The sequence below is a fragment of the Pelobates fuscus genome, chromosome 11, assembly GCF_036172605.1.
Source record: "Pelobates fuscus isolate aPelFus1 chromosome 11, aPelFus1.pri, whole genome shotgun sequence".
In the NCBI taxonomy this organism is placed as follows: Eukaryota; Metazoa; Chordata; class Amphibia; order Anura; family Pelobatidae; genus Pelobates; species Pelobates fuscus.
The window spans coordinates 38,179,100-38,192,195 of NC_086327.1; the positions used below are offsets into that span (position 1 = coordinate 38,179,100).

At 37.7% G+C, this 13,096-nt stretch overlaps 1 protein-coding gene across 1 annotated transcript in view; it reads right to left on the bottom strand.

Moving 5' to 3' along the window:
* Positions 1-9,990, bottom strand: part of LOC134577894 (excitatory amino acid transporter 2-like) — a 75,339-nt gene extending 65,349 nt beyond the window's left edge. Inside the window, exon 1 of the mRNA XM_063436809.1 lies at positions 9,892-9,990. The gene's annotated coding sequence lies outside the window, so the exon portion shown is untranslated. The remainder of the gene's footprint in view (positions 1-9,891) is intronic.
* Positions 9,991-13,096: the final 3,106 nt, after the last annotated feature.

Genomic DNA, 13,096 nt, shown 5'->3' on the forward strand with positions numbered 1-13,096 from the left:
ATGATAATCATAAGTATAACTGCCATATCTTCATATATCATTATTACAGTTATAAAAACCATGTATTAAAAAAAAAATCAGCAGTATCACTATTTAACTAAATAATTTTCACAAAGTAGCCATGCTTGTAACTAATGCAAGGTAGCTCCTCTCTTGTAGCCCATTGCATTCTTTTAGTAAAGAAACAAAGAAATATTGATGCACAAGGGTCTGCTGTGGAAAATCACATAAGTGTTAAACTTGGGTTACCATATGGCTGGCTTCAGCTGGACATGTCCATCATTATTAACACTTGACATCTGTCCAACAGGTTACTTAAGCATTGAGGGAATGTTAGCCTATGTATGCAGTCATTTTAGAGAGCGTGGAACTAATGTGTGTGAGATCATGTTTCAGAAAGGAAGAGTTGAGTAAATGAGTTTCTCCACTTGGTTCCACTTGTGACTACATGTTAAATTGTCCATAACTACAGCCTTTGTTTTGGTTAGATTAAGCAATCTATGGTATTCGACTACACAGGCTCTATATAGTTGCACTATGCATGATATCTGCTATTATATAAACACTGCTTAAGTACATGGGATACTTAGCACCTACTGTGTTAAATGGACACTCCATTGCCCAAATAAAAACAATGTTTATTTGGATATAACCCCCAATGAAAAAGATGCATACATTTAATTATGGGCTTCAGATGTTATATTCCTCTTGTCAAGCCGCTCCTGAACAATAAACAACGTCAGAAGCGTCTTACCTGGGCTAAAGAAAAACAGACCTGGTCTGTTGCTCAGTGGTCCAAAGTCCTCTTTTCTGATGAGAGCAACTTTTGCACCTCATTTGGAAACCAAGGACCCAGAGTCTGGAGGAAGAATGGAGAGGCACACACTTCAAGATGCTTGAAGTCCAGTGTGAAGTTTCCAGTCTGTGTTGATTTGGGGAGCCATGTCATCTGCTGGTGTTGGTCCACTGTGATTCAATTAAATCCAGGATCAACGCAGCCGTGTGCCAGAAGATTTTGGAGCACTTAAGGCTTCCTTCCGCAGATTAGCTTTTTGGGGATGCTGACTTCCTTTTCCTGCCCACACTGCCAAAAGCACCAAAGCCTGGTTCAATGACCATGGGATTACTGTGCTTGATTGGCCAGCAAATTCGCCTGACCTGAACCCCATAGAGAATCTGCTATTATATAAACACTGCTTAAGTACACGGGATACTTAGCACCTACTGTGTTAAATGGACACTCCATTGCCCAAATAAAAACAATGTTTATTGGATATAACCCCCAATGAAAAAGATGCATACATTTAATTATGCACTTTTTCATTGGGGGTAAATCTAAAAACAGCTTGCAAAATCTGCAGATATCTTGTCTGAATCCTTCTCAAACCTTCCCCTTCGAACTCAGCACAGAATTTCTGTGATTGTCCAATCACAGACTTCCCAATAGAGCTCAATGAGAAGGCAGATGCTCTGAGCAATTGCATCCTCTTGAGCCTACCTCCACTGAGCTAACCAAATCAGGAAGTAACAGGACCTGTTGTCTGATTAACAGGTAGGGGGTGTAACAAGGTTAATTTATAAAAGTGCCAATTTCTATCGAAATGTGCACTCTTTGTAGAATTAAAAAAAATAGTACAGGCTCTTCACATATAAAGCAAGTCCATTTAGGAAAATGCTTCATCCTTTGACAGTCTACACATTAGTAATTAAAATACTATTTATTGAAACATAATACCTCATATTACATATTAAAAGTGCAATTTATGTTTTTTTTGTGTTTTCTGTTAGAATTGTAAGTTTCCTGCCAACAACCTTGCCTTGTACTGTGCACAATACGCACATAGATCAGCTGGTGATTGTCAGTCAGTATTATTTATCAGTATTCCAATTAAATGGGTGTTCTGTTTTCACTTTCTCATGAAGATCTTGAAAACTGCAGGCATTCACATTCAGCGCCACTGTGTCAAGCAAGCTAATGCTAAACACTGTTAAAATGGCTCTTGTCACTTTCTGGAGTCTGTGCATGTTTTGCAAAGACCCACAATGGTAACTTCACTGCTTGCAGTGCAATGGCAAGTTTTACTTACTTGAAACTATCCTTCATAACAACCTCCATGTCCATCCGGGGGTCCTCTTCAGCTCCTCCATCAGTGCTGCACTATTGCGCATGTGTGAGATTACAAAAACGATGTCTAAGAAGGGTCCAATGCTACCGCTGGAGCCTCTATAGACAATGCCTTTTATCTCACAACTGTGACTAGAGATGGTTTGGGGAAATAACAAAAGTTGGCAGAGGTAGCTTCTCCTTTTGTCAAGTCTTCTTAGGAATAGGGAAAATGCACAAGACAAAATAGTGCCTACATTTATATATATATTATCTTTTGACTGTGTTAGAATTTCTGTGAAATTCCAACACAATCAGTGTGAGTATTATTTTTTGGGGGGGGGGGGGGAGAGAGGGGGGTTGACTCAGCCGCTTTAATGTTATTCATAGCAAAGGCATCCTTCATGTGCTTTCACAAGAACAACCAATAAAGAATTAAAACACCAATGCCATAGGACCATCTATGATTACTGGTGATGAGGTAAATGCAAAATCTGGAGTTCCAAAACATCAGAGATTTATGCAGGACATGAATCTAAAACAATTAAACAATGGATATGTGAAGAAAATAGCCTGTCATTCGGGACTTTTTATGTATTTTGGTTCGGTAGCTGTAACTACCGAACACCGACCACCCCCCTGGTTTATTATCTTCAAAGGAAAACCGTCAATTAAGCGCTCTCCTTGTGTGGCCGCCGTTCGTATAGCCAAACGCCATGTGCAAGAGAAAACGGCAGTCATCTTGTTTGCACAAAAGGAGGCAGCTGGACTTAGTCGTCGAGTGTCTGGAACTAAAATCGGACACTCGACTTCCCGAACACCGGTCAAACTATACGAACACCTGCTTCCTTTTACCAAACAGCTAGGAGAGCGCTGTTCGATAGTTTGGTTCCCATGACCAAGGGGAACAATCGCTACTATGAGCCAGGGGGATTCGTTCATGTATTATTTCATTTTTGTGACTTTTCGAAATAGACCGACCGCACAGCCTTAACTCAAGAAACTGTTTCTGGGCAGGAGCCTTGTGTGCGGTCAGTACAAATGGGACTTCCATAAAATTCAAAAAACCCTAAACTTATCTGGGTGATTTTTGGATATGTTGGTCACCCAGATCAGGGCTATCAGGGGATATGACATTTATGGGGATGTGATGTGTTTTAGGGTACTCTCCAAGTTTTGGGGAAAATATATTTTTTCTGCCTGGAGATAATTGAGTTATTAATCTAGCTGACTCAATTATCTCACAGGCAGAGGGGAGTGAATTATCTGTTTGTATTGGGAGTGTCACACTTTGCCATTGTATTGTCATTGGTTGTAAACTTTGTGTCCCTGTTCTCCACAAGGTCGATGTGGGAGTGCTCCTTGCATGGGGACTTGCATAAAAGCCAGTGTGGCACCATTAAACTTCATTCCTGTTATACCCTTCATGAAGTCTAGGCTCATGTTTGGGTAACTGTCTACTTGCTGGTGAAAAACTACTTGGATGCTGCATTCGTCTGGAACTATTCGAATCTACACCCGAACTGCAGCTATAATCACACAGGCTCAGCAGTTCGGGAGGAATAGGCGAACAGGCTATCTACTATACCAGTGTTTGTAACAGGATAGTTCACATCATAGCCCAATATAGAATACATTTAAGAATTAAAGCTTGACTGTAATAGAGCTGTCCCTGACACATAATTGATACACATGAAAATTAAGTTACATTAAGTTAAAGGAACATTCTAGGCATCAAAACATCTTTTAGCTTAATGAATCAGTTTTTATGTATAGATCATGCCGCTGCAGTCTCGCTGCTCAATTCTTTGCCATTTAGGAGTTAAATCACTTTTTTCTGTTTATGCAGCCCTAGCTACACCTTCCCTGGCTGTTACTGACACAGCCTGCATGAAAAAAATGGTTTCATTTTAAACTTACTTTAGAAGTTTTTATCTCTTGCTCTCTACATTGAACTTTAATCACACACAGGAGACTGCTGCAGGGCCTAAAAAGCTATTAACAGAAAAGGAGATAAGAAATTTCAAGTTAAACAGAATATGCAGAAGAAAAAGTTTAAATATCAGATCACTCTTTACAGCAAGCATATCAAACTCAAAGGCTAACACGGGCCAAGTGAACAAAATGTAAGTTTATGTGGGTCGCAAAAAAACGAAACCTTCAGTTTTCATAGAAACAGAGTTTTATTTAGAAAAGTACAGTATAAAAAAAGGTTCCTAACTGACACTGGACACCCTCACGCTCATAAGACTTCAAAGTAAACAAAAGAGCGAATTTATTTTAAGGAGACGTGTATTTGCATATAACCAATGTTTCAGTCCAACTACCTTGACATATTAAGAAAAGTTTGATGATGGGACTGAAATGGTGAATGTATGCTGTTGCACAGCTGTAAATAAACAAATGGCGTTGTTGTGTCCTATGAGTCCTATGAGTGTGTTCTTCTTCACTTTGGCTGAGATCATCAAACTTGGTGATCTCAGTCAATCCAATGCTTTCTTATAGTAAAGCATTGGGAGGCTATTGTGCATGTGAGGCAAAAAGCTGCACGGCCAATCAGCATCAACATGAGGAGCGTTCTTCTCCTCCATGCAGACCCAATTTAATACACTGTCCCCTCCCCCACTCTAATATACTGCCCACAAATGCATTACATTGCTTCCCCCTCCACCCAAACTAATACACTGCCCCTCCACCCAATCTAATACACTGCCCCTTATTCAAATACACTGCTCCTCCTCCCTCCACTCTAATTGAATACACTGTCCCTCCTCCCAGAATTCTAATTTAATACACTGCCCCCCTCCTCCCCCAAATTAACACACTGCCTTCTCCCACCACTCTAATACACTGCCTCCCTATCCTACAACTCTAATACTCTTGCCCCTCCCTCCCCCAAATTAATACAGTGCCCGTCTCTAAAATTTATACACTGCCCACTTCCTCCCCTACTGTAATACACTGGCCCCTCCTTGCCTCAAATTAATACACTGCCGCCCCCTCCCCAATTTAACACACTACACAGGAAAGCCTCCCAAGTCCCTCTTCTCCTAACTTAAGATGAGCCACCCAGCTTCCAGTTCCTGCCCTGCTCTTCTCTGCTCAAGCAGACCTGACACTCCGCTGGCTCTGTGAGCAGGAGGGAAAGGGGAGTGGCTGGCCTGCGGGAGCATGCAATCGGTCGTGGGAGGGAAGACAAGCATTGGACAGAAAATATTTTTCATGTTTTGCGGCTGGTCACAGCCACAACACAAAGTGATCCCAGGGCCGGTGGGACGCAAATATATCCATTGTGGGCCGCAAGATTGACATGCTTGCTTTACAGGAAGCATTTAGGAGCACTGTGCAGTCATATGCAGGGAGGTGTGACTATGGCTGTATAAACAAAGTGATTTAACTTTGAATTGGCAGATAATTGAGCGGTAAGACTGTCTATACACCAAAATCACTTCATTAAGCTAAAGTTGTTTTGGTGCCTATATTGCCTCTTTAACTTTACCAGCAGATATGGTGTAGCCTCTTAGTGGATAGATAGACATGTACTTGACACATGGGAGAAGCAAAATGAGTATAAGCTAAACGTAAAGCTCACACATAGAGCCAGATATAGGGGCACCAAAACCCCAAAGGTCAACTGGTCTACAAGTAGGGAGTCTAGTGGAAGGTTATTTGTCATTAGGAAGGAGATTTGAGAAGCCAAAGGGGAATCATTTTTTATGTCCGTGTTGGAAGCAAGTACTTCCAACATGGAGGGAAGGATTAGTAATAGTATTTAAAATATAGATTATGGAAGTGTCAGCTGATCTGTCAAGGTAATGTTGGTTGTGAACATTTCACTACCAAAGATAGCTTAATCAATAGTAAGAAGCTGACACCAAAAACTGACAATAAAAAAAGGAAATGCTGGGGGAGGAGCCTGCTGCTATGCTTCGATGAACGCAGAAAATGTTCGTCTTTACATCACTGCTTATTTTACTACTATCTTTCTTATTTAATTTACTGAGATTGGAAGTATTTCTACACCCAACACTTAACGCTTGTTCCTCTCGAAATCTAGTAATAAATTTAAAGACATTTAAAACGAAGTCTATGTAAAATAATAGAAAAGATATTTAGCAATTTAAATTAATTGTACCTTCTGAACATATTCCACAGGCTAAATTCATTGCTGATAAATTAATAAACATGTACTGTATAATGTACAAAGTCATAAAGAGTAGCAAAAATATGTGCACAAAATCCTAATGCAGTTATAGGTCATTCCCTATGACACTGGTGTTGTTATACTCTACCATTATATATATAAACAAAATCTTGTTATATTTGTTGCCTGCTATCATTTATTTTGTACCATGTTTCCTTTGTTAGGTTATCTCATATCTTTCACACACTTATCTATAAGGCTAGTACATTTATTTTCTCTTAGCTTTTGGCGTGGGGGTTCCACCCCCCCCTCCTCCCCCCCGTCTTCCCCTTCCCTCCCCCACAGTGGAGAATCCATCTCTCCACTGTTTCAAACACTAGTGAGATGGACTCCCATATTGGCTACATAACCGGACCATACAGCCGGAGTCTCATTATTAAAACGCTCCAGCTATGTATTGCTTTGGTTTATCATGACGGGAGAATACCCTCCCAAGCATCTGTTCTGTTAACATTATGTCAGCTGTCTCTTCTTTGGCTCTTTTATACTGTCGAGTACATTCACGCATAAAGATTTGCAAAAAATAAATAAATAACTGATGAGTTGAAAAGTTTTAATCTCCCTTAATCTGTACAAATCCATTATGCACAAAGATGAAATAATTCTTGTTTTCTTTCTTTCTTTGTATTTTTTTTTAATCTTTGACTGAATGACTGTACAAAGTTGTCTCAGAACACAATAAAAAATAAAACTGGATTTTTATTGATAGACGTAGAATGGGGTTATTTTATATGTTGCATCTGGCACAGGATTGTCCTGACCCAAATTTTCAACAGTGAGTGCAATATACACCACAATAAATAGTACTGTGTTTCAATGTGCTTATATCTTCATAATATCTTTTTCGTTGATAATTTGTAAAACCTCAGGAACGTGCATAAAATGCGTTGGAAAATATATGAAATTGAATATTTTCATTAATAGCTTTTGGCTGCTGGCTTCAATGTGTGACTCGGCATAACCAGCCAGATATGTATATGCATGTTATATGTTATATGTATTTTATTGCTACAATTTTTGGAGGACACTTTGGTTTGATAAAAAATAGTGGGATATCTGTTTTCTTGCTACATTTTGTTGAAGGGGTTTTGGTATTCATAATTAAGATTACTGATGGGATTTAAAATAAATTTCAAGACGGATATAGCTTAAACCAATTTAAAATGGTTTGGTTTATTAATGATTCAAGATCATAGCAAATAATCCTATAACATATAGAGGTCTATTCAGCAAAGTGGTTATTCAACCAACAGCAAGTTAGTTGTGACATTGAGCTGCAAACAAACAAAACAAAATAATGATAAATAATTACAAATACATGGAAAAAACTGAGTGCGGGTTCTCAGGGATGTGAGGAAACATCTGCCTCAAATCGTTGATTAATAGGGATCCTGGGGGTTTCAGTTATAGAAAAAAATATCCCCACTGTGGCACATATGTAGGACATCAATTGACATCATGAGGCAGATGCATCTTTGCTTCAAAGTTTAACAAAGGGTCTCCATTCAATTCTTCAACGTGTTTCTGTTTATTTTAACGATTCGCCAGTTGGTAGTTTTGGTCCTTATGCTATTTACAGACGTTTGGTGCCTTTTCAAGTTGGCAGTCAGGGAGCCGGTCGAAATCAAAAACACAGAACCAAATAATAATGACTTTAAATGCCTTTTTCTTAAGTCTACTTATTTCCCTTTACTTGCAATTGGTGAATACCTGAATATTGGCCAGCATTTGCCCCGAATCTTTTTTTTAAACTGTCTTTCTTTGAAAATTAGTTGTTGGATATACCTCAAATTGTGTCACACACTACAGATTTCAACACAGCTGATCTCTAAAATGAATTATCTCCCTTTTTTTTTAATTAATTGATTCTCCTAAACATTATACATTATGTGATAATAATGTAAGACACATTATATCCCATGTATATTTAATGATTTTAATGAACTATCAATATTGAGCCAGACTCATGAAAGCCATCATTCTTCACTATTTTATTCTATGATTCTACACTATTATCATGTGATCTGATGTGATGTCAGATTGTTGCCATCATAAAATAAACTGATTTGATTTCGTTGACTTATGGATTTGGAATCACCTCTTCAATTCTATTTGTCAATAGGGCTGTGCAAAATGTTTAATGCAGGGGTGCCCAAAAAGTAGATTCCCCCAGATGTATGAAAGCTATATGTCCATGATGCTATGTCATTCTAGAGGCATGCAAAGCACAATGGGAGTTGTAGTTCTACAATAGCTGGGGATCTACCATCTGGGCACCTCTGGTTTCATGCTTTTATGCGGGGACATTTGCGGGGACAGTCTCTGTGCTCTATATTGTTATTGGCATGGAATCAGAAAATGCAGCAAACTATGATGAGAAAATATACTGTGGCATTTAACTGCACTATATGCAGAGGTGCATGAAATGCAGAATTTCGGTAGAGCTGTTTGGCAACAAGATGATGAGTGAGAATTTATTGCACAGCCTATTAGCTGTCTAGAACATTAACTCTAGAAGACATTTAGCTAGAATAGGCATCTCCTGGTATTTCAGTTTATAAAGAGGTTGCATTTTACTATTTTGGTTCTCAGCATACATTTGTTCAGTCATCAAAGTTGTTAATTGTATTGTTACCTTCATTCTATGTGAAATATACAATATCTGGTCTGTCAGAGTATTATAGAGAACATCGTATTCTAGATTTTATTATTTCTTGTGAATGCAAGAAAAATATTTCTGTCCATTTTTTTTTAAATCAAATATACCCTTAAGTAAAAAAAAAAATATTAGCCTAGAATTGTCTGTAATCCTATCCAAAACCTTTTTTTGTATGAACCACATTTAATTTATTTTTTTATATAGATGCTGATAATTTTTTTTATATATAACTTTTTGTATCTTATTATATTCAGCGTAGGAGGATTATGTAACAACACATTTCTAGCCTAAAAATAATTAAATATAAAAATCAATCACATTTTATATAAACGTTTGCCAGGTTAAATTCTGTACTTTGATGCACTACTATAAACTCAGATTGATTGTAAATTAGTTCTTCTGAGTATATGAACTTTGAAATTTCGGGTTAAAAAAATACATTTGCAAATCTTATACATACCATACCATAATTCTAACTACAAGGTCCTGTAATGCAGACATCTGTACTAAATAAAATTCATAATTTTTGGTTTTCATGTTTGCTATTAATAGGATAATTAATCGTATAGCATTTTAAGTTATTTTAATCAGTTTGAAGTACAGTTATAAAATTAGATTTTGTAATTTTGTTTTCCATTTCGTATTATGTTTTATAATTATTTTATAGTTGACATAGAAGCCATTCGTCATTTTATGTAGCAATATAAATATTATTATATTATTAACCACTATTTTAAACAATAAGAAATAACTATAATAGATGATGTTGGAGACAGATGTTAATGAATAATTAACTATCGCATTCAGTTAGTTGGATTGCCTAACCCTGGCCTATTTGCAAAATTGCTTGTGTCAAATTGCAACAGAACAAATAAAAATACTATTCAACAGTACAGCTGCTTCCCTCATAAATTCGTACGGTACCTTGAATGGGCAGCCCAGTCTATCTTCCGCAATAGTGACTACAGCCAAGTGGGAAATGTGACTCCAAAAGAATGTCAAAAGAAGCAGATGTAGATAGAAAAAAAAATAATCAACAGGCTAAGGAATGATTAAGAAAAATAGAACCCAAAAATACACATCTGGAAGGGAATTGGAATCTCCAGCATCTCTGTGTTCTATGGTATGAAGCACAGCAGTAAAGACAGATAACTGACAAATAAATCTTTCTGAAAGGAATCCCGTTAGGGGGATTAATGGTTCAAGTAGTAATTCTGGACAATCTCAAAGCAAACCACTGCATGACCCCATTACTTTCTCATCCCTGATTGTTTTTTCTTCTTGAGTGTGAGTTCATACTGTCTATGTAATATATGTTTAACATGTCATACAGAGACATCGCAATTATGAGTCAGCATTTGTCGCTTCAATATGTGATAAGGCTTTGATGTCATGTTGTAACCCTAATATCATTATCTAAAACAAACTGATACATTAGGTCAGCTCTAACCCACGGTAGTGGGCCAGTGCATCATCAGTAGAATCTGTTCAATCCTTGGGTCGCAAGTTCAAATCCCGGCAGGGTTGACTCAGCCCTTCATCCTTCCAAGGTAGATAAAATGAGTACCATTAAACTGGGTAATGGTAACATCCCCAGGATGTACTTGAGTAATCTGAATGTACCTTTCCTGGTTAAATACTTTATTATTATTTCTGGTAGAGATATTTATGCAAGCTGTAGGCCACATACAGCTGGAGTGTAGCAGTTGTAAATGTCCTGCTTCGATTTATGTTCTCTTAAATGCTCAACTTTATTTTTTTAATCTATTTCTCTCTGTCAACATGGCTTCCTCAGCATTTCATGTTGGGGAGAGAAAACACCTGTGGATAGGTGAGTAGTTAGGGAGAGAGCGTCATCGTAGGCATGAAAAACAACACATACAGAAGGAACAGCAAGCATGACAACGAGCTTTAGGAGGTAAGCTACTGTACTATTCTAGGTGTGTTGCATGCTATATCTGCAATATTTGTGATTATGTTATTGAATATTATTGAAGACTTTCATCCCTTTTCAGGAAAGAAGATTTTGATTAATTCTTTTTTTTTTCAACTGTGATGCATTTTGCATATATTCATGTGAGCCCATGCACAAAAATATATATTGATGTTAAACATTCTAAGCACTATAACAACTACAGTTGCCGTACTAATCTTATATAAAACACGTGTTAGCATATAAAAATGGGGGACCATAAATATAATGAAATACAATCTAAAATAATTGTATACACACGTATAACGTGTGGTAAATATACTTGTTTAAGTCTCTGTGGTAATTGTGGACCTGTTAGAAAGAAGCATGTACAACCACCTAGTGCAGTATTGCAATATTGCCATAGCATATATATATAAGAGCAATAAATAAATCAATAATACAATATATTTGATTAAAAACAGTTATTTTACATGTAAATTAACTTGTATTTATAGTTGTAGCTGGTCCTTTATATTGGATACACTGGAATATTGTTTCCCTTAAGGCATTAATCATCTGCTTGCTATGTATTAGGCTTGCCTCACTCAGAGACCATTCATACATAGACAAGGTCTTAATAGCGTTCTATGATAGGACGAAACACAACAACCAACACATAGGACTGATGGGTAGAGGAGCTGAGAAAAATGAGGTCTTCTTACCATTCCCATGATTCTTATGCTCAGGCTTGGTTCTACTTGACCAGTTATCTAAATTATCATATTGTCTGAATTACCTACATTTTGTTGGGGGATGTGATGAATTAGTCGATTACGTCGCTATAGGTACATAGCAAATGGATGCTGGGCTATGATATTCTAAAGTATTTTATGTCAAATTTTTACTATACTGTATTTATATATGTGTTGGTCCTTTCATTGGGGTACTACCGTATATACTCGAGTATAAGTCGAGTTTTTCAGCACATTTTTTGTGCTGAAAAACCCCTACTCGACTTATACTCGAGTCACTGTCTGTATTATGGCAACTTACATTGCCATTATACAGACCAGGACCGCCGGGCTCATTACAAGCCCAGCGGTCCTGTTTACTTACCTTTCCTGCAGCTCCTGTCAGCTCCGTGCAGCTCACCTGTCAGCTCCCTGTGTAAATCTCGCGAGACCCGCGGGCGTCAGAGCGTTGCCACAGGTTACTGTGGTAACGCTCTGCGCGGCACGCAGACCGCAAGACTTATACTGCCCGCTGTCAGGGGAGCTGCACGGAGCTAACAGGAGCTGCAGGAAAGGTAAGTAAACGCTTCCTGCCGGCTCCCCCCCTGCACAGCCCATGCCATTGTACCACCAGGGATTAAGATAGCCCCCCTCCCTGGCCAGGCAACAAGCAGGGAGGGGGGAACTAAAAAAAAAATTCAATAATAAAATAATAAAAATATAATAAAATAATAATAATATTAAAATTAAAATAAATTAAAATATTAAAATATAATTTTTTGTAAATAATAAAAATGCCCTCCCCCACCCAGTTCACACACACACTACACACACACTCTACACAAACACACACACACTCTGCATTACATACACACAATGCGTGTGTATATAATGCAGAGTGTGTGTGTGTATATAATGCAGAGTATGTGTTTGTATGAGTGTGTGTGTATATAATTATAAAAATCACAGAATTTCATAGGCCCAAGTTTTACCCTCGACTTATCCATGAGGCATAGCATATTTCACAATTGTTGGTCACAAAACTGCACTTGAATTACACGAGATCGACTTATACACGAGTATATACAGTACTTAAGAAAGTACCGACCTGATAAAACAACATAATTAATTTCAATAGAGTAACACACTTATATACATTTGAGGTAATCTTTGGCTACTGATACTTTCTAGAATGCACAATTCTGGTGAAGAATTCTAAATTTTTCATATTTTTGGTCCATGTATAAGTGTTGTGGAAGGGCGACTGCTCACCAAAATTTATTGTAGAATAGCAAATGGAGATACTATTGATGTTCATGCCTCTACCAGGCTGAGAGTGAATAGAGTTGTATCTGTATTCATTACAAAGGGTTAAACTGTCCGCTTGCTAAAATCAAGCTGTATATTAAGGTAGAAGGAAAAGTATGTATCAGGATTAGAATTCTTGCTCTTGTGCTCAGAGCAATAACGAGTCTGGCAGCTG